Source organism: Protopterus annectens, chromosome 1.part1, assembly GCF_019279795.1.
Source record: "Protopterus annectens isolate FY-2018-M chromosome 1.part1, PAN1.0, whole genome shotgun sequence".
Classification (NCBI taxonomy): domain Eukaryota; kingdom Metazoa; phylum Chordata; order Ceratodontiformes; family Protopteridae; genus Protopterus; species Protopterus annectens.
In genome coordinates, this window is record NC_056726.1 from 227,238,285 (window position 1) to 227,262,231 (window position 23,947).

A 23,947-nucleotide genomic window follows, 5' to 3' on the forward strand; every position below is an offset into this window, starting at 1 on the left:
TATAAGTGATTACTGAGCCGATGTGGATGATCAGACATTCATACAAAGGCATTAAATAGTGAAAATTACTGCTGTCATTATCCCCCAGAAGACTGGTATTCACCACCTTACAAAATTACTGATAAACCATCATGGGGAAACAGTGATGTAAAACAGAAAGATAACAATATGTCCAACGTACTTCGGGGCAGCAGTATGTAGGGCAGAAAACTGATGTAATCATGCTAATCTTATTACATGGGAATAACAATCTACAAAAACAGTTAGTGCTTTGTTGTAATAAGAGATAGTTTTTAGTATTCCACATAGATACAGCGAGATCGTGTTACTGTACCTAGCAGGGATTCAAAAAGTAGGATGCGTGACCTCGAAAAAGTAGTATTACGCTGCTGGAGACTTGCGTTGATGAACAAAGTTAAAAACCTCCCGACAGGAGTGAAATTCCAGCCGTTGGTGTTGAAAGGCTCGTCGCCTCAGTTCTTCAGTTGGATATTGCTGCTGTATGCTGTTTTGCTGGGTAGGAAAGTCAAGAGACCTGATGCGCACTATAGGGACAGTGTGCTTTTAAGAACCGGTTGCATGATGGGTCAACAACCTTCCGAGAGACCAACAGGCCTGTCAACATGTCCGGAGCACTGATTATTCAAGCTGGCAACTTTGCAGCCACCAGCCAACAGTGAAGTCATCTTCATATTCCACCGCTGTCTACTGTAAATGTTGCTCCATTGCATGGGCTGTAAAATCCTGCACACAGCACACAGGCTGTCAAGGAAGGACTTGCTAAAGCCATTGATGCAGGATTCTGTCTGAGCGTAGATTATCAAGGACTTATTCGAATATAACAATGCAATCTCCTCACAATCATAAGGCAGTGTTCCCCATTCGGAACAGCACATGCCCTTTTGAGGTTTCCTGTCATCATTGCTTAAGCTACAGAAATTACCTATCAAAAAAAACATGGCCTGAGGCAAACTAGAATGGGACCAGCCTTGCAAGTGAACTAAAACATGGGAGATCCTTTAAACGACTGACTGATAAGGTAAGCCACTAGCTTCCCCTCTTAGGAGCCGAAAATAATATATTTGACACCCAAAAGGCGCATTTAGGTGTATCAGTGTAAAATTTTTAGACTGTTTTGTCTGGAACTTCGTTAAAGGCTTTCTTAAAAACCTCCCTTGCCTCCTCGAGATTGTGCGCTGAGAGCTGTGTGCCCAAATGAGAGTAGATGAGAGTGCTGGGATAGCGCATTTGGAAACAAATTTGTTTTTTAATGAGATAAGCACAGAAGGGAGCTAATTTCTGTCTCTCCTGCTTAATTGGAGCTGGAAGGTCAGGAGAGAGGAAGATTTTTGAACCCTTCCAGTCAATGGATTTTTTCTTCTTTGCTGCTAGGACTAGTTTGGTGACATGTTGGTAATTAAGAATCTTCACAAACACTGGTCTTGGAAAGAGATTGTTAGATGCTGGTCTTAGGGCTCTGTGAGCTCGTTCTATAATTATTTTATCTAAGAGGGGCACTTTGTCCAGGAAAACAGAAAAAATATCCAAAATGTTCTCAAGTAAATCCAATTGTGGAATATGTTCTGGGATACCCCTGACAATAAGATTGTTGCGTCTGGATCTGGCTTCGAGATCAATTAATTTCTGTTGAATGGACTTTATGGTAGTGTCATTATTTTTTTTTTCCAAGAGTAATTGCTCAATTTTAATCTCATTGTCCAGTACCTTTGCTTCTGTTTTGTCCATTCTGTTTAACATTTTGTCCATGGAATCATTAAATGTTTTAATCTGCTGTGAGATACCTTGTATTGCTGTCTGTAGGGGCTCGAGAGCAGTCTTCAGTTCCTCCATGTATGGTGAGTCTGTTTTATCTTTTGATGTTAGAGGTATTGCTTTGGAGGCCTCTTGTTGTTTGGTAGTTCTGAACCTTTTCGGAGTTCCTTCCTTTTCTGGGGAGGCTATAGCTGAGAATTTAGCTTTGGTGGATTGAGTATCCATGTGATCCAGCTCCTTTGACACGTTTATGAGAGATTTTTCAATGATAGATTTATCAGAGCTATTTTTTTCCACAGGGATACTAGGCCTCTGAGGCCTGGAGCACATGTAGACCAGACAGGCAGCAGACAGACAGATATATCAAGTACAGTCCTGTACAGCAGACCTTCCGTATCTCTCCACAACGCATGAACAGACTCCAGGTAAGTTACTTGATAGTTTAATAACGAAATTAAACACTGTGAAGAGTTTGGATCCTTAAGATTTGTTGTTTTAGTTCAGGTGAGTGGCAGAGCTATGTGTAGACACTGCTTATAGGATGGCAGCCATTTTGTTCTTCTTCCAGGGGAATTAATTAATAAAGGAGTGGTTTGTGAAACACAACAATAAGTCCACAGTGGGTTGCCAAGGATAGGGTTGAGAGGAAGGTGGACTCAGACAAGCCCCCCAAAACAGACGGAAGTAATCTGTCTGCACACACACACACACACACACACACACACACACACACACACACACACACACACACACACACACACACACACACAAACAGAAGTAAATGAAACAGTGGGGCATTGTAGTAATAAAGTAATGTGTACATCCTATATGGGTAGTAGATAATCCAAAAATACCCTTAGGTGGGAACATATTTATGTTCATCTGTTAAGTATTATTTGTCTAAGGTTTGCAGCAAATGCTACGAGTGTCAGACTACGGTAACAATGTTTAAACACCAAAGGAATACAGCAATAACCTGACAGTGATCTCAACTTCTGTGGTTACAGAGAAATAAATGAGAGAAAAAAGAGAGAAAAAGAAAAAAAAAGGAAAATTGCATTATAAATGACTATAACATAGTAGTACAAAGTAAATGTAAGTGCCTTTGTAACATATGACAATACAGTACCAGTGTGTGATCTGCAAAGGGTAGCAGTATAAGAAAATGCCAAGACCTGCAACACTGTATTATACTCAGAACTTACTGCTACATTAAAGCCATATAAGAACTGATTAAACGTTAATGGCAATGTCTGATATAAATCCTTCAGCTATTTCAGAATATACACTACTAGGTCCAGGTTTGGCTTGCTAATCTAGTGCAGTAAACAGGGTTGTTGCTTTGGATTTAGGGATCTGTTATTGTAAGGTTTTAGAATTTAATGCTGTCATAACTGAACTGGAACCCATATGGCAATGGGGCTGAATGGATTACAGATCCACTCTCCTGCAATAAACAGTGTTGCTATTTAACAATTCTTTTGTCCTGTGATGTCACATCACTTAGGGAAGGGGGTGAATAAGTTAAAAAATTAGGACCTTTCCTGCAATAAATGGGGATGCCAGTCATTCCTGTCAACCTGCAGACACTGAAAATAGGAAGAGAGGCCCTGGAATGGTAGGAACATCCAGCTAAAAGTCCAGGCATCTAGTTACCATAAAACATGAATACCAAATAGCACATAACTCTTCCCACTTTCAGTACGAATAAAGGATACTACTCAGATGAATGCTTACAATAAAGACTACGATAAAAATTATGAAAAAATATAAGCACATTACAAAAGAGATAGTGGAAAATCTGAAGACTAATAATACAAGGTAACTTATTTTCGCTTCTGAAAAAAGAAGATGGAAGAAATGTATCCTCTTTCTTTAAATTATTGTTGACAATAGAATGGTGGTCATGTAGTCTGGTTTTCTATGTAGTAACAGCTTTAAATATCACATGTGATGATGAGGAATTCAGAAAACTGTATGCAGGAGTAAATTGAATCTGAAAATCGAAATGCTCCTCAAGAATACAGACATTCAGTTGTTTGATACCAGTTTACATTTTAGGAATTTCTTGTTCCAAAATTTCAGAATTTAATTTTGTCACACTTGAATTAGGCCACACATAAAAGAAAGTCTGAATGGATTAAAACTGTGTCTTTGCAAGCTAATGTAATGAACACTGTATATTTTCTTTTTTACTTAAACACATGCATATCTATCTACCTACAAACACACAGACACGGACACAGACACACACACACACACACACACACACACACACACACACACACACACACACACACATATAAATATATAAATATCAGGTGTTTGACACTGCCTCTACCAAATCAGGCAATGCTGACTAAACTATACTGACTCCTAGAATTTCAAACATCCAGCCAGTATACCAAACTATCGGACTTGCCCCCCTTCAGGACCCCTGTTAGCTCTTGTTTCTGGGTCCAGAGCAGTAGGGACTTTTGGGATTCAGTGCATTATGCAGTTTCATATGTTTAACATTATAGGCTTCGGTATAATTTAATTGTCATTGCTTCATTCAGTGTGATAGATATCCATATGTATACAGTCGTCATTGCCTGATTCGGCATGATAGATATCCATATGTATATGTGTGCGTGTGTGGATATATATGTATGTATATATATAATGTGTGTGTGTGTACACAAACACACACACACACACACACATTTTAGTAATAACTCATTGATGGGTGATGGGTGCAGGTAAACCAAGCATTGCTCACACCTAGCCATGGGTTATTGCTATTATACAATTGCATCACTTTTGTGTAATAATGTGTTGTCATGGAATTTAAGATACTAAAAATACACATCTAGCAGCAAACTTCACATAATAGTATTGCACATGAACCATGTATGACATTATGGATGAAAAAAGCACATAGCGGTAGCAGCTGAAGAAAAAATATTGCACCTAGGTTAGCAATATAAATTATAATGGTTGGCTGGGCTTAATAGATAACATAATATTGCAGAGTGAATGGGAAGTTCGAACTTCCTATCCTGTCATTGATCAGATCTAATTTTGGAATTAAGAAGTCTGATCACCTTTGGATAATCTAGTTGTCCTTCACTGAATACTGCAGTATCTTTTACCCAATGACCAGCTCATATACAGACTGTTTTTGCAGGATGAGTTGCATCAATTAGTATTTTGGAGACTTTCTTTAGGCTCCTGAATGTATACAGATTTTAGATTGCTGGCAGACTAGTGCCAGTTATCCTCTCAGCAACTCTCACCACACTCTGTAGGGATTTCTTATCTGTGACCGGACAGCTCCCATATCATACTGAAATATTAGATGTTAGGATGCTTTCAACTGCTGCTCTGTAGAAGGTGGAAAATGCTCACAAGGTGAAGATATTGGTCTACTTTTTTCACTATGTAGCAGGTGTTCCTGGACCAAGAGAGCTCATTAGAGATATGAACTATGAGGAATTTGGTACTATATACCCTTTCCACAATCTTACCGTTGATCAGGAGCAGCATCTGGGGTGTTTGCCAATTTGTGTAGTCTGCAATGACCTCTTTTGTTTTACTTACATTCAGGTCAAAGCTGTTTCTTGCACACCAGGCAGTCTGTTAACCTCTTCTCTCTCTTCTGATGAGACCCATGACTGTGGTTTTATCAGCAAACTACATGATATAATTTATACTGACGTTTGCTGTAAATAACAGGGGGCTGAGAACCCAACTCTGAGGAACACCTGTGTAGAGAGTTATGTTCCTAGAGATATTCCTGCCTACACAAACCTTCTGTAGCCTGTTAATCAAAAAGTCCAGGATCCAATTGCAGAGGTGTTTGCTGAGGCCCAGATGTACTAGCTTATTGATCAATTGCGTAGGAACAACTGTGTTAAATGTTAAGCTAAAGTCAATGACTAGCATTCTCACATAGCTGTCCTTGCTCTTCAGATGCTTAAGAGCAAGATGCAATACGACCACAATTGCATCAGCTGTGGATCTGATTTCTCTGTAGGCAAACTGCAGTGGATCAAAAGTTGATGGTAGTTCAACAGACAGGTGTTTCTTGACTAGCGTCTCAAAATATTTCATAACTGTGGATGTTAGTGCAACAGTCTTGAAGTCGTATAAGTTAGAAAGTGAGGATTTTTTGGGTAGAGGGATGATATTTGTTACTTTGTAACATGATGAGACCCTTGCTAGGCCAATGAGGTATTAAATATATCCGTGAGTACTGTACATAGTTGGTCTGCACAGCTCTTTAACACCTTACCCACGATATTATCTGGACTGGCTGCCTTTCTGAGATTGACTTTCTCTAGCACCATTTTATTTCCATTGCGCTAAGGCTGAGTACTGCATCATACTGCTCTGTGTGTAACCTTTGCACAGTTGTGATGTTCCTCTCCACAAATATTCCAAAAAAGGTATTCAGCCTATCTAGGAAGTCAGTGTTATCATCACATCATGGAGCACTTGTTTTATAGTCCGTAAATTGTTGTATACCCTGCCACAACCTTCTGGTATCCCTCATGTCCTCTAAGTGGTTTTGTACCTTCCTCCCATATTCTCTCTTAGCCTCTTTTATGCCTTTCTTCAGGCTTGCCCTTGACACACTTAAGACTTCCCTGTCATTTGTCCTGAATGCTGATTTTCTAGAATCTAGAGGCTCTAGAGAAGACTAACCCTACAGGCTTAGTCCTTTAGTCAATTTATTTTGCAATATAAATCTCCCCATGTGGGCTGAACAAGTATATGCTGGGGAAATTACATGTTTCTATCCATGAGAACCATTTGTGTTAAAATGGTGGTGAATTTGACTTACCCATCCATTTGTCCAAAGTATGTTTGAATACAATATATGGAGTAATAAATCCATTACATAGATAAGAAAGAAGTAAGAAGCGCATAAATTATACAGGTAAATTTTATTTTATTAGGTGGCAAACTTTGAAAATATAGGAAAAGTGAAAGAAAATAAGTCTATAGGAAGAATATGGAAATTAGATATGCGATAGTGGATATTATAGAAGTATAATTTATTTGAAAAATGAATAGGGAAACTGGAAAGAGGACAAAGGAAAATTAAATAGCTAATGGTTATCAAATAATAAACTTAAAACAATGTCTGCATGAAAATTCTTACTACAAGCTGTGTGATTGTTTTAAAATCATGCATAATCCAATGTGATCAAAAGCATAGCTAACGTGGGATGAAGGGGCTGCCACTTCAGATGCATGGAGTTAGGGGGCATGGTAAGCAGTTCTATTTTTTTTAATTTTTATTTAATTATTTATTCATTTATTTGCTGCCATTTGATTACCAGGAAGGTCCGACTGGGTAGTAGCACATTTGCATAGGAGGCCCAGGGAGAAAAGCCCTAAAGTATTTAAAAACATTTTAAGAAGGATAATTTTACGGTCTTAAGAAATAATACAAAAAACAAATACGGTTTGAATTATTATACCAAATTAGACATAATATGACAACATTTGTTAAGAATAGCACAGGTTATATAACAATGATTTAAAAGAGAAATTTTAGCTAGTTTATAAAGAAATTAAAGGCAAGTTTGTATAATACAAACAGAAATTGCAATTTGAAGTGAGAGAAAAGCAGGCTTATGGTATATCAAGATAGAAACTAGGGGAGAGAAATTGATAGAATTAAGGAAGTGAGTGAAGAAGGGAGAGTAAGTAGAAGTAAGGTATGAATAAGTATTTATTCACCTTTAGAGTTAATGTCTATTCTTTTATTTTTTGATCCCATGCAGATCGTGAAAGTGTAGAGCATTGGGACCTGGCACTGCTCTAGTTCTGAAGAGTGACAAATCAAAGTTTTTTGGGGGATTGGCTCCTAAATCCAGTTATGCTACATTCCTGGTGATAACAGCAAATTTGACTATATGCAGCCTCGTTCCATAGTTGATGGGATTAATTTCCAGTTGTGTCCCAGGTGACTGGGGTTCAATTAGTGGCCCAGGCACTGGAGGTCCAAGCAGAAAGGGGGAGGAGTAAAGGAGAGTGGTCCCCTCTCCTGCCCCAGCAGAAGCGCGGGCATTGTGTGCAATCAGGAACAAGCTGCATGCATTATGGATGAGGAAATGACTGAAAAAAATCTGTAACCAACCCTGATTCTGCATGAATAATGGCCGCTCAGAGCCAGCCTTCACCCCAGTGATGGGGATAGAATGGCTCAACTGTCTGTGGAGGAGGCTGATCAACAGGCAGGCAGAGACAACATGTGAAAAATTGATACTATATGCTCTATTATTTTGTATTCTGTTATGTCAATGAATGTTTATGAAATTATGCATAATGCATAAATATCCCTCTGGTTTCTGAACTGAAAGTCTCTCTAATTGTGTATGTGTTCTATGATGATACTTGAATTTATGGAATGTTAGAAACATTACTGCGATATTAAGGGATGAGTGTTGCACATTGTAATAATGGACAAAAGAGAGTGTGTTGTTTTAACTATGTCTGCGTTTGTGGTCAGGTTCTTAAACCATTTAATTTGTACACCTACAATGACTGATAGACATACAAGGACACACATACATACATAAATAAACACATCAATGATAAAAATCAAGTGTGTGAAGGGGGGGGGGGGGTGAGGCACAAAATGAAAAGTTCTCAAGTCCAAAAGCACACCACTTCTCAGAATTTTACTAGACCAGACTGCAGTAAGTGCAGGGAAATGTGTCTCAGATATACAATATCATACATTGTAGGAAGCACTAAATCTTTCCTATTTAGCCCCAAATTATCACTCCAGGGGAATGTAGATTATGCTAGGTTTATTTAATGTCTTCGACAAGTGGTACACCAATGGTATAAACACCTTCAATTCACCCCATAGATGTCATACCATTGTAATATGAATTCTAACCTCTAAAAACCAATATGACTCCCTGCTGGCACTTCTGGACCTGCATTCAGGCCCAAGAAAAGAATGTCTTCCTCACCATATATACAATATTCTTTCCTTTCTGCAAAGCATGATAAACTGTTAAAGACGTATTTCCCTTTAGGTACCTAACCATCTCTCCCTTTCATAACAGCTGGTTGATTCAGGACAAGCCCTTGTCTTTCCTGTCCTGACTTTTTTTTAATTTGATGTCATTCTCACAGACTGCAGACTGCCATCTGCCACTTTTTTGATAAGGTCTACCAAGCCTCGCAGGTCATTCAGGTCAATGACATTACCCATTGATAACCAGAGAGCCAAAATTGCACCTGACCATCACACAACTTAATGCCCTCTTGAAGACTATCACTTATTACTGAATGCACCAGATCTGACCTGAAGGAGAAGCAAACATAGGGCGACCAATTCCAGGTTCTCTGACAAGAACCTTTAATGTAATTGTTCACCTTACCAGGCAGATTAAAGCAACCCATTTTTAATCATTATGCATGCACTCGAAACTCTCTTTAGCATGGAGAACATCGATATCTGTGCAGTGACAGAAACCTGGTTCAGGGCTCCCGAGAGCACCACAAACTTACCCTACCTACATACCACCATTTTTGGCCCCAAACCCAAACTGAACCCCACAAAGGAAAGAGAGGGGGAGATCAAAATTCACCAAAACCTCCTACACAGGTTGGTGGGTTGGCAATCAGGCACTAGCATGTGCAACTAACAGTGCAACTAACAGCAGGTAAAACTGCCTTCCCCAGCAGACCCACCTGCAGACCCTTTCTCCCCCAAACCCAGGAACACTGGAAAATATAAATATGAGAAAACAAAAATGACTATAACTCATTAGACTTACTTTACATGGGCTAACTCTGGGCTCCAAGCTCCTAGCTGGGAGCAACCTATTTAGAAAAACACTAACTTAAATCCTAAAAACTCAAATGGAACTTCTTACCAATACTGGACCTGGGAAAAACCACCATCACCAACATGGGGACCATATGCTCCAGACCAGATCAGACATAGTCCATCCCCACTCTCATTCTGGATAGATCATCCCCCATCCCCACCAGAAAACCACAGTGAAAAAATCCTCTACGAAAAACTTCACAACCCCAAAACACCCCTACTAAAAAAAAATACACTCCCTGAAAACTAAAGAAAAATGACTGGCACAATTTGTCCGCAATAATGGAAAGCCCCCGCCAGGAATGCAAATAAATGCATTCTATGAAAATCTTCTAAACAAACATTCATTCATCAAAGCATAGGCGACCATGTACTGGCCTTCAACTTTATTGACAAGTTTTGCAGTCTTTAGCAAAATGACCACCATGTCCTGTGCATTAATGACATCTCTCAAAGAAATGACCAGCAGGTCCCTTTGCACCTATGACCTAAAAGTCGACTCACACTGAATGTAACCCAATAAAAAGTTCCTAAAGTAGCTAAAGCTGCAAAGTATTTGCAGCTTGTGAAAATGCCATGGAGGGCCTGATGCAACCAGTCAAGTAGTATCATTCCAAGTGGCTCTCTTTAATCTTCCTACCTCGCTTTCCTTCTGGCATCTGCCTCAGTATCTTGCCATTTGCACACTGTCATTCACAGACCCTGAGCTTGGAAGGTGAAGTTTTGATCTGTGAGACATCCTCCTATGGTCTAGATTGCATCATCTTCTCTCCATCTATGAACTACATATGTCAACACTGTTCATGCAGAGTAATGTATGTTCTGAGGCTTTATGATATTCTGGAATGTGTAATAGTGCCTTTATATGGACATCACATTTAATATCTGTTAGATTAAAGCAATGCATCATCTCCCTCAGCCAATGACACATAAGAGAGGTCCCTTTCAGGACCCCATCTTTACTGTACCTGCTGCATCTGTATGGCGCTCCAAATCTGTGTTGTCTAAAGATTCTTCTAGCTAAAAGGAAACCATATGATAATCCTTGAAAAATCCTGCCAGATCAAGTCACCCTTTATGCTAAGTGGCATTATAGCATGGTGTTGCATTTAATGTTTACCCCTTAGGAAGTTTGTTAGTGATACTGTGAATATCCTACCTGGCGTTACTAGTCTACATACAAAATTAAGTAGCCGCAGCATTGACATCCCCTCTCCTAACTTATATTTTCCCTGTTTACCATATACTTACTCAGTTTTGTTAATAATCTAAGCTTTTCCTCTGGTAATTTGAATGCCTGAACCCATGAACTGATCTCCAGCCCTGAGAAAACCAAATGTTTTGAAGGTCCTTCCAAGTGCTCATCATTAGAGGGTTAACTCAGTTCACTGCATTATTGTGTGGATCTCTGCCCCTTCTCCATGTAATAAAACATTGTCTGTATAATAGATAGCTGTCCTGCTGGGTAATTTTGTTTCAAGGATACAATGTAAGGTACATGCCACCAAACAGCCTTGTTAAATACTTTCCTTCCAGCCACAGGAAGAACAAGTCCTGTGGTCAGATTAGGGTAAACTAAAAAGTTGTCTCAACATCCATCTTTGTGAGCCATGTTTCATGAGATCTTGCTATGAAATTGATTGCATTATCTAGTTAAGCATATTAGACTCCTGAAGATTTTGTGTCAATAATGAAATCCTCTTTTAGGTATGAAAGGTTTTGAATTGCTCTAAATTTCCTGGTGCACTTTTAGGGGTGAAATTTTAAAAGTTATGTAATGGGGTGCTTTGAACTATTTTGTTAGTCTACCTGCTTGCAGTTCTTTAAAAACAATATACTAGCTATAAGCTATTTACTCTTTACTGACTTCGTGTTTCTACATGAATGCCCCAAAACTCTTGGATCTGCATGTAGTAGAAATGCTGATATTTGAACTGCTGCACTAACAGCTTTGCCGTCCCTGTATCAGGATAATGTGTAAGGTATTATACTGGCAATGTCATTTTACTGAGGTACAAGTCTTGCTTTTTTTTGTGCTCCTATCCTTATGATGTGTTCCACTTTCCTCGAGAAAGGGGGCACTGCCCTGCTCTTCAAATTAATTAGGGTAATGCCACTAACCGTATACTGAGGATCTAAAGTCTGCAACCTATACCCACTCCCCTCTTCCACAAAGAAGCATTCTACTGTTGTGTGTGGGTCTACATAAGAGGATCAAACATGACAAAATGTAGACCACATACAACTATACCCTTGCGTGTTCAATGCACAGCTTATATTAACCATGACACCCCACAACCTCTGACTATCTCTGATTCCAAAAAAAGTGGACAACACTGGATCCTCCAGTTCAGAATATGTTTCAATAGTCACAGTCAAAGCCATCAGAAAAGGTAGCCTGAAGCGAACCTGTCGCAGTCATTGGCACTGTAACTAGATGGCTTTCATTTACTTGAGGCTGTGAAATACTTTGGACTTGTCTGATTCTCCTCCATGACTTTTTGAACCTCCATTGTGGTTGATACGGTCAAACACTTTCATGTATTCCACCTGTAAATCTTTTTTCTTGCACTGATGACTCAATATTCACCTCATCCCATCTCTTCATCATTATCCTTCTGCTGGCTGCCCTGTGTCTATGCTGTGACATATGCCTGCCACATACTCTGCCTGAGGAAGGCTAATGCTTCCATAGGAAAACAAAACTGGGACACAACATCTCCCTCCATCTAAGAGTCCTGAAAGGCCCTGCTCCCCACGAATACATGGTTCCTACTTTTTCATCATCTAGTAACACCCCAACCCCATAATTTTCCCATAACCCTATCCTGGACAGATGCACCCAACTTTTCTGTAAATAAATCACTTCCGCCTAACCATCTTCATAAAACTCATTAACACCAACATTACCTGGTTGCTCACTGAAGAGTACAGCACTCCTAACAATATCTGCTGAGTAAAACAGTGCTATGGTCACCACTGACTCCATAAAGAGAGTAATGTAAACAGACATTGCAGCAAACCTTAATACATTCTCTATATGGCCTACTTGTTTTAATACTGCATTAGCATTTTTAGCTACACCCTTCTACTTTCTGTATGAGTCCTTTTTTCCTTTGTTCAACACTACAATGTCATTTTTGCTTGTCTATTACTGTAAAGTGCAAAGCAGATCCTCACAGTCAGGATTATTAGAATAGGGCTTTTACATCAGAATAGCACTATCCTGGTAGAATTTGCATTGATATGTCTTGTTTATATGTGTAAGTGTTTGTGTAGGTGTGTGTGTGTGTGTGTGTGTGTGTGTGTGTGTGTGTGTGTGTGTGTGTGTGTGTGTGTGTGTGTGTGTGTGTGTGTTTATTCAACAGTAGCAGCAAATGTGTTCAACAGACATTTTAAAATTCCTTGTCTTGCTTTTCATTATGAAAACAAGAAAAACAGAGTGTGTCAAAGCTCCACTCAGAAAAGTACGTTTTCCCCTATATTGTTCTCCAATGACTTAAAAGTTTAAAGAATTCATTTAATAGACATAAATAACATAAAAATAACTGCAATGGTTAAGCGCTTTCATCTATCTTACAGACTTCATCAGAACACTGAGGTGTATACTATCTTAGTTTAAATACTATTGTAAGCTGATTGGCTTTGGAACAAGTATTGGAACAAGTGACAGTTAACCCCAGAGGGGGAAATATTAGTAAGAAACTAGATGGCAAATCTTATTAAATTCAACAGCACATCCTGGGATAAATGAAGGTATAGCCATAAAGTCCATTCTGGAAGCAAAAGAGTGATTTTAACTTAAATAGTAGGGGAAATATTTGACCCACCATGATGGTACATATAGTATATACAATATATTACATTACATTAATTATATTATACCACATTATATTATATATTACATAAAAAATATACCAATAGTTACAGTTTTATAAGTGTTCTTTTGAAATTATTCATTAATATTTGATTTGTTCCTTTCTGTCTTTTTATGTAGCACTGAGCACTTTAAATCATATGTATAAACTAGATTAGGTACTAATTGTTTGATTAATTTATGGAGCCGATTAGCTTACAATAGTATTTAAACTAAGATGGTATACATCTCAGTGTTCTGATGAAGTCTATAAGATAGATGAAAGCACTTAACCATTGTAGTTATTTTTATGTTATTTATGTCTATTAAATGGATTCTTTAAAATTTTAAGTCATTGGAGAACGTTTTTATTTGGACCCGGACACCCCACTCAGTGGATTTGTGTGTTCTTATTTACTTGGTTCCTACCGCAGAACTGTATTCTTTTTTATTTGTTCCCCTATATTGTGCTTTAATATGTAGTGTGGAAAGCACTACTACATTTTTTCTTCTGATTCACTTGATAGGTGTTCCCATCCTTTGTTGTTAAGCCAATAGGGTTGCACCTTACAATGAGCTTAGGAGCACACCTGGACTGTGTGTCAATCAGCCATGGAGGTTTTTTTCTATCCCTTGCTTTTTCTTTATGATAACATACAAGGTAAAATTTCACAGCTCCACTTCGAAAGGTATATTTACAAAAATTGTGTGCTGCAATCTATATCAACAAAGAACTGCTTCTGTTCATACTTACTGATTAAATAGTACCACTATCTGATAAATTCCAGATGCTATACCCTACAACTTCCTTCATTATGTTATTCATATGTTCAAGCCATTAGTTTCCTGAAATCCCTTTTCAAAATGATTTTTTCATTCCCCACAGTACCAAAAATTTTAATACCATCAACAGACAGAATTAACTTAAACTTTAATAATGTCAGAAATGTACACTTGAAGCATAGCAGGTCCAAGTACCAACTTATACTTTCCTTGGATAGAATCAAATCAAAATTTTGTCCTACCTTTCAGCCAATGATCCAACCAGTTACCAGATTTATCACCTGCACCCACTAGTTTAACATTCTATAACATTCTACAAGGAAAAATGTGTTTTCTCATAAAGAAGGCTAGGCCTGGAATTGGTTGTGGCTGTAGAAAGGTAGCCTGAGCTGTTCAAGGTGGGGAACACATGAAGGGGGACTTAGAATGAGATTATTTCATCAGCCATACAGCTTTTTAGGGACTCAGTTTTTTGCTGTTAATCTGCACTTGAGAGCAACCTTTGCTGTGCTTTTACATTAAGAAGTTGTGGGATAATCCATCTTGTGGCAGAATGAGTTTATCCGGTCTCTCCGAGTTGAACAACACTCCAGGGAGCTCAATGTGTTGTTTATTGGCCAGAGGGCACAAGACTTCATTTTCAGCTTTTTCATGTCTACAAAAAACTAGTCTCATTTGTTCTGAACTGTCCACTGTGAGATATATGAAAAGAGAAATTATAGATCTCTCTAAATATGTGTCAGAATGACAGGTATGTGCATTGCACTGAGCAGCACTTTGCCTTCACCAAGGATGATGCCACAGTATGAACAGAAAAGGAAGGATTTTAATAATTGGCTTAGTCTACGGTGTCACGCCAGGGACATCCACTATCAGCATGGGAGGACATGGTTAACAGACAATGTTGCTTTGCTAAGGAAGGTCTGCACCTCTCCACATGTGGTTTTGGATATTGGCGAAAACATTATCCACCCCTTTAGAGCCTTTTTTAGGCAATATCAAGATGGCAAAATGTTCAGTATATGAAAAAAATGCAAGCTTAAGGTGTTACTGCTCAAGCTTTCCTGATTCTGGAGAATGTAGACCACTGTGCTTTTACTGAGACTTGATATAAAGCTGAAGAAAGTACACTGGCAGTGGAAGGCTACACTACCTTCCACACATTTAGATCAACAGCAACACAAATAGGGGTTAAAGGTAGAGGTATCTCAATGTATGTTAGCAACAAATGCAGCTCCAGGTTAGTTTAATAGGATGATGCTCTGGAGTTTATCCATGTCCAAGTTTTTATAGCCAGGGCTCCTTATCAGGTCCTGGAAAGCTAAAGGTCACCCTCTATAACTTGCAAAACTCACAGCTCTTACTTAGACATGCTAGAAGTGCTCACCATCCAACTAAAAACTCTATTCATAATAGACTTTAACTACCACTCTCTAGACTGGGAAACATACACTGCCTCTAACTCACAGTCACAACATTTCCTGGACTTTTTCAGCACAAACACCCTGGACCAGATAGTGCGCAATCCCAACCTGAGGATCAAACATATTGGACATAGTACTCACCTACACGGGAGAGCACTGAACCCTGCTACCTGCTCCCGTCATGTCCTCAATTGTGATCAGACCACAAAGCAGTCTCACTTGAAATAAAAATCATCCTAGAAAACTCAAATAAACCCGTAACAGTTAGGAACTGTTCTAAAGTTAACTACATGCTATTAAGTGAAAGTTTGTCACAATTCACTGCTCTGCCTGAGCAATTATCTATGCAGAATTATTTAAAAATCCTGTACAAACATGTAAATGGATACACTGAGGCTTCTGTACCTACCAGAGGTAAGCCCAAATCTAACAACAAAAACAAACCCCACTGGTGGAATCCTTACATTAACATGGTGCATAACAAAAGAAAAAAAGAAGTCATGGCCAACATCAGAATGAACAACTATCAAGGAAAGAAGAGCTTTCTGATTCAACTAAATAAAAAAACTAAGAGGTCTAACAAAGTCCACCAAGGCCAACTGCAAGGTCAGGATAGAATCCCAGGCTATGGATAATCACAATCTCTTCTTCAGCTATGTCAGGAACTGTAAAGATTACACTCAGCAGTGTGGAGAGCTGTTGGTAAATGGTACAAACTTCACTCACTAGGGTGAAATAGTGAATCTATTGGCTGATTACTTAATTCTAAGTTCAACCCTAACCCCCCACACTACCCCTCTGTAAAATCTGGGCTAACATATCCTCTAACCATCAACAGGGAGCAATTCTCGGTGGCACTCGCTAACTCCAAAATTGTTTTAGTGGGCAGTGACAATATCCCTGGTTGCCTCATAAATAGCCTAAAACATGACCTAGCAGGAACACTTGAGGAACTCTTCAACTACAGCCTCAAAACAGGTTACGTGCCAGGTAAATGGAGACCCACAACACTCATCCCTCATCACAAGGGTGGACCATCAGCCAGTACCAGGAACCACAGACCCATCAGTCTGACAAGTCTAATTTGCAAAGCCATGGAACAAATTATCACAGAAATGATCAGCAAGGACTTTGGCAACCTACAGACACTCAACCTATTACAGTTTGGCTTTGTTAAAGGAAGGTCTTGCCTACTCAACCTGGTAGGTTTCTTTGAGAGGGTCACCAAACCTATAGATAAGGGGAAAATGGTGCATACTGCCTACCTTGACCTGGTCAAGGCATTTGATACAATACTCCACTCAGGTACTGTTGTAAAACTCTCAGAACTAGACACACATCCCTACATAATTCCCTTATTTCTAACTGGCTCACAGATAGGACTCAAGAAGTCAGGATTGGTAAGATCAACTCCACCACTAGACAAGTCAGTAGCAGAGTACCTCAGGGCTCCATGCTGGGCTTGCTCCAGTTTGGCATCTAAGGTTAATGTAAAAGGCCTCTGGCTCATCAAATTCAAAGATTACTGTAAATTGTGAGCTATCGTGGATCCACCCCACAACACCAACATCCTACAAGAGGGTCTAACATAAGCAAATGACTAGTCCCAAAGTCACGGATTAAAACTTAACATGACGAAATGCATTATGAGCCCCTTAGGGAAATAGCCCACCCAAGCAAATTATTCCATCAAAAAAAAAACCCTAATAGTTGATCTGAAACTTAGTGATCTGGGAACATATGTAGACAGAAGTCTGGCCACTGACCAACACATATCCAAGATAGTAAGTAAATCATTCCATGTCTCCCAACTCATAAGTAAAGAGCCTTGAGCAGCCTACCTGTCCCTGTATGAAGTGACCTCAGCACAAGAGCTGTAGTAATTGGTTGTTTTGGACCATTTCTAGGTCTTTTGAAGTTCCCTGTTTAAAATCCGCGTTTGCGAGGCTTTGCGCGATTGTGGCATAGCGCAGCACTGGTTAAACAAGGTTAAACTTCTTCTGGGTCCGCCAAGTCTGCTCTTCAAATTTTTCCTTAAGAAAGCTCTACTCTTAGTATAATCAGACTACTCGCTATATTATAAGGCTAGCACTTGTTCTCAAAACTACTCTACTAAGTAATTACTCTCAAACTAAGTAAGCACTACATCCACCTACCACCCCTGTGAATATCCACTTCCCTTAAAGGCACAGCACTCCATTATACTGTTCTAGCATGTCGAATGGTAGATTACTGGCGTCCTCTCCAGTTCAGCTGGTTAATCTGGGTATCTTGAGACAATGCTACAATTGTCTCATGTACACAGACAACCCTCTCCTCCTCCCAACAAACACAAATACATGTGAGAGATGCAACTATATAGCCAAACTGGAGGCTGAACTCTCTCAACTCAGGGCTGGCATGACCAGACAGGAGGAGATGGTAACCACACACACAACAAACCCAGTCCCACATAGACCTACCACAACTGCAAACCAAACACATAAAAACACAAAGACATACTCGGAGGCACTAATAAAAAACTTACCAAAACAACAGAGGCTCCCAAAGCAGACATCCAAAAATCCACCACCTCAAAACAAAACACATGCAACACATACTTCAACAAATCAGTGTGTCAATCAATCACAGCCCTTAAGGCCAAACACCATGCCTGAAACACTAGTAATAGGTGACTCTATAGTCAGACACACTGATGTCCCGCTTACCAGGCTGAACAAGGAGAGGGTGACTGTGAGCTGCCTATCGGAAGCTAGGATCTGCCACATAACACATGCACTCAGGTCACTCCAAAGCAAGTACAAATATGACTCCGTCATTGTCCATGCTGGCGTGAATGACCTGAGACGTACCTCCCTGGACTACATGAAAAGAGACATAGAGGAGCTCTCTGATTATGTAGCCCAGGCTGGTATGACCCTGACCCTGAGCAGCATCTTGCCCTCACCAAGAATGATGCCACAATACAAAGACAAGATGATCAGCTTTAATAATTGGCTCAAGTACTGGTGTCATTCTAAGGGGATCCAATGTCTGTCTGCTTAGGATGACATGTTGGGCAAGACATGCTGCTACACAAGGGACGGCTTGCACCTGTCACCACTGGGCTTCCGGATATTGGCTAAGGCTGTTGCCACCCCCATAGTGCCTTTTTAGGCAAGGCTCAAAAGACAAACCCACCTCCTTAGAAAACAAAAATAGATAAAAAACTAAGGGTAATGCTGCTCAACGCCAAAAGTCTAAATCACAAGATGCAGGCACTCGATGCACTCCTCAGTATGGAGAACATCGATGTCTGTGCAGTAACTGAAACCTGGTTCAAGGCTCCTGAGAGCACCCCAGCACTACCAGGCTATACCTCGTATCATGCTTTTTGGCCCCAAAACCCGGGCTGAACCACAAAGGGAGGGGGAGTGTCCATATTCATCAAGGACACCCACACCTCCAGGTTAATAGAAACACATGAAGCATCGGAGACCATACATGTGCAACTAACCATAGGCAAAACTGCTATACAACTGGTAGCATGTTACAGACCACCCTCCCAATCTCAGGAACCCCACTCAGCCTTCCTGAAGACATTGGAGAATATGAATGTATCACAAAATACCATCATACTGTGAGACTTCAACTACCCTAACATAGATTGGGTACATTATTCTAGCCCTAACACCCTAGCCCAAAGGTTCCTGGAATTCATAAATTCAAATGCACTGAAACAACAAGTCACCTCTCCCACTAGGGGAGATAATATACTAGACCTGATCATCACAAACATGGGGACAAAATGCTCCACACCAGAGGTATACCCCTCATTAGTGAGATCTGACCACAAACTAATCACCCTGGATATACATATCCCACCTCCACCCCCAGCACAAAAGACCACAGTGAAAAACTTCTCAAAAGCAGACTTCACTCTTCTTAAGACTGAGATGGTATCCTTTAAGCCCACTGGGCCAGTGGATACCACATCCCACAATGCTGAATCCTTCACAAATGTTTTCTATGGACATCTCCAAGAATGCATGGATCATGCAATCCCAAATAAATCCAAAACCCTCTCCACCAAAGGCAAGCATCCTGTCTGGTGGACCTCAGCCATTAACAAATTGTATAACAAAAGAAGGAAGCTACTGCACGACAGAGCAAAATCCCATAAAGGGAAGACATCTCTAATCAACATTAGCAGAAAACTACGTTCTCTCATAAAAACATCCAAGGCCAACTTTGAATGAAAAATCGCTAAGGACACTAAAGATAACCACAAAGCCTTCTTCAGCTATGTTAGAAACCTGGGCGGAAACCCTAAGATATGCTCAGAGTTAGTTCACAACAACAAAAAATACACTGAACCCACAGATACTGCCAACATTCTGGCTGACGGGTTCAGTGCAAATGTCTCCCCTCCCTCACCCCCAAAAGAAGAAATACTTATCCCAGCTGAATGTAATCTCCCTGTCATCTCAGATGTCTAGGAGAGAGCAGCCCTCAGCAAAGCTAAAAACACAGCATCAATGGGACCTGACGGTATCCCGGGTTGCGTGCTATGTGAACTCCAAGAGGAGCTAAACCTGCACATAAAAATGCTATTTAACCTTAGCCTTACTACAGGATATGTACCTGAACACTGGTGTACAGCAACAGTGGTCCCACTCCACAAAGGGGGTACCTCTACAGACCCTGGGAACTACCGCCCCATAAGATTAACCGGCCTGGTCTGCAAAGCTATGGAAAGAATCATTATGGAACTCATAAACAGAGACATTGGGGACCTACAGACACTTGATCCCACCCAGTTCGGCTTTGTAAAGGGCAGATCCTGCCTTTTGAACCTGGTTGACTTTTTCAAAACAGTCACTAGAGCCATTGATGAGGGCAAAGCAGTCCATACAGCCTACCTGGACTTGGCTAAGGCCTTCGACACAATACCCCCACTCAGGCATCATAGATAAGCTCAACAGCTTAAATGTAAATGCTTATGTCACTAGATGGGTTGAAAACTGGCTAAAGGACAGAACCCATAAAGTTAAAATTGCTGGAGCAATGTCAGACTCAAAGCCAGTCACAAGTGGTGTCCCACAGGGATCTGTCCTGGGACCCCTCTTGTTCAGCATTTATTTCTCAGATGTTAAAGCAAACATGGGAGGGTTGTGGCTGACAAAGTTCGCAGATGACTGCAAACTAGGTGCCATAGTCGATACACCAGCGGACACATACATCCTACAAAAAGGCCTCACAGAAACAGACAACTGATGCCGGAGTCATGGCCTTAAACTAAATGCCAAAAAATGTATAGTCATCCCCTTTGGGAAAAACAAAGTACCCACAAATTATCACATAGACAGCAACCCACTGAGTACAGAAAAAGTAATCAGAGACCTAGGGACCCAAGTCGACAGTGACCTCTCATTTGACACCCACGTTGCCAAAGTGGTTAGAAAGACATTCTACCTTGCACACCTTATCATGAAGGGATTCACATCCAGATCCAAGGATGTCATTGTACCCCTATACTCCTCCCTCATCAGACCCATGATTGAGTACAATTCCTCATTTGGTATGTACCTCACCCGGCATTTGCAACAGCTGGAGAGACCACAAAAGTACCTCACCAAGAGGATCAAGAGTCTCCAACATATGTCTTATTCTGCCAAACTAAAGAAACTCCAGCTCTATTCAGTAGCATACCGCCTGCTCAGAGGTGATCTGTGCCTGATATGCAAGGCCATGTCCAATCAGGATCTGATGGACATGCTCCACCTCAAAAAATCCAAATCCATCAGAACCACGAGAGCTAAAGACTTAAACCTCGGCACAAGTATGAATAGGACATGCTGGAGTGATAGATTCATAACCCAGAGGCTTCCCATGCTCTGGAACAGAATCCCAGTTCATGTTAGGCAGAGCCCCTCACTAACTCTCTTCAAGAGAAATCTTGATGAGTGGATGGGAGATCGTAAGTTTACCCCAGGAGTCACATCTGTGTCACTACTAGACAGGGGCACAGTAAACTAATTCTATTATATAAGGGGACCTTCATTGTGTCACTACTAGACAGAGGCACAGTATTCTAAATCTATTCTGTACATTTTTGTACCATTTCATGGGGTGGCGAAAGCCACATCACTATGGCTAGGCTTACAAATGCCCCAGGGCAGATAGCCTAGTACTAAACTATGAAACTATGAAACTATATGGCCTTCAGGTCCAAGGAAGCTTTAGTTCCAATCTATTCAGCCCTTATAATTTCATCTTCATTAAAACCAAGTACATCTTGAGACTAACAGTACAACTCTTTCAAACTACTCCATGTCCAATTAACTATAGGAAAAATAACCTACCACATCATTGCTAGCTATAGGTCTCCCGCCATGAACCATGACCACCACAACTCGCTAAACAGCCCAACATAATAGTCATGGGAGATTTCAACTATACTTCCTTCAACTGGGTGACATACATGATCACAAACATGCATGCCCAGGGGTTCCTGGACTTTGTCAATACAAATGCTCTGGAACAGATAGCTTGCACCCCTACAAGGGGCTCAAATATCCTAGACATTATACTCACCAACATGGGGGTCACTGCACTCCTGTCTGTGTGATGCTCTCCATGGTAAGGTCAGACCATATATAAGTTTTGCTTGAAGTAAGTATTAAACCTGTCACCATCACAGGAGTAAAAACAACTTTTCCCAAAGCAAACTACAACTTCCTAAGCAATGGTATTAAATGTTTTATACTCACAACCCCCCCTCACAATCACTGAAGACAACATTGACTCCAATGCAGAGGTGTACACAAATGCCCTGTATAAACACTTAAGCAACTGTATAGACTCAAATGTACCTGATTGGATCAAAACCAGGTCCTCCCAAAAAAAAAAAAAACAAGCCACCCTGGTGGATTCAAGTATAAAAGGTAATATAACTCAGGGAAGAAACTGATGTCTAAGAAAAAGAGGGAACTGACTCAGCAGAGAAAGAATTCCCTCCACAGCTTGAACAAGCAAATCTTGTAAAGTCCTCTAAAGCTAATTACAAAGGTAAAATATCATCCCTAGCTATGGATAATCATAAGGCATTCTTTAACTATGTCTGAAATCTAAAAGGGAATGCCCAGCTATGTGCTGAACTGGTAATAGATGGTACGATCATACTATACCAGAGGAAATTGCCAACCTGCTAGCTGACAGATTTAGCACAAACTTCACCAGCCATACCCCAAAGCATATCTGGCATCAGTCATCTGCCTAGTATCTCTAGAGATCAAGTAATATCTGCGCTATCCAAGACGAAAAACATGTCCTCGATGTGACCAGATAACATCCCAGGTTGATTATTAAATAGTACCTAGAGAACCCACTTGGCTTTCTCTTTAAGCATAACCTGAGAACTGGCATTGTTACAGCAGAGTTGAGAACAGCAACAGTAATCCCCTTTCACAAAGTGGGGCCACCAACTGACCCTGGGAACTAAAGACCCCTAAGTCTACCAGCCTCATCTGCAAGGCTGTGAAAAGAATAATTCTGGACCTTATCAACAAGATCACAGGCAATCTTCAAACTCTATACCCAACCAAGTTTGGCTTTAGTAAGGGTAGATCATGCTTATTAAACCTAGTAGATTCTTCAAGAAAGTCAGCAAAGCTCCAGATGAAGGCAAGACAGTGCATGCTTCATTTCTTGGCCTAGTCAAGGCATTTGACACAATCCCCCACTCAGGTATCATTGAGAAACCCTCCCAGTGGGGAATTAAGCCTTACATCACTAGATGGGCAGCCAGCTAGCTCACCGACAAAACACATACTGTTAAAGTTGCTGACTCAACCTCTACCAGTAGACCCATCATCAGTGACATACCACAAGGATCTGTGCTGGACCCTTTACTATTTGGAATCCATTTCTTAGAAGTCCAGGCTAAAGTAGACGGCCTTTGGTTTACCAAGTTTTCTGAAGATTGCAAATTGGGTGCAATCACTGAGTTTCCCAAGATGCTAACAAAATACCAGAGGGGCTAACACAGACAAATGACTGGTGCCAAAGCCACGGTCTAAAACTAAATGCAAAAAAGTGCATTATTATTCCCTTTGGCAAAGGGGATTTCCCTGCTAATTACAGTATTGACAGCATCCCCTAAGGTCAAGCTCAGTAGTGCGAGATCTGAGAACACAGGTAGCTAGCAATCTGAACTTTGACCACCAAGTTTCCGCAGTGGTTAAGAAATTTTTCTACATTGCCCATCTTATAAATAAGGGCATTGCT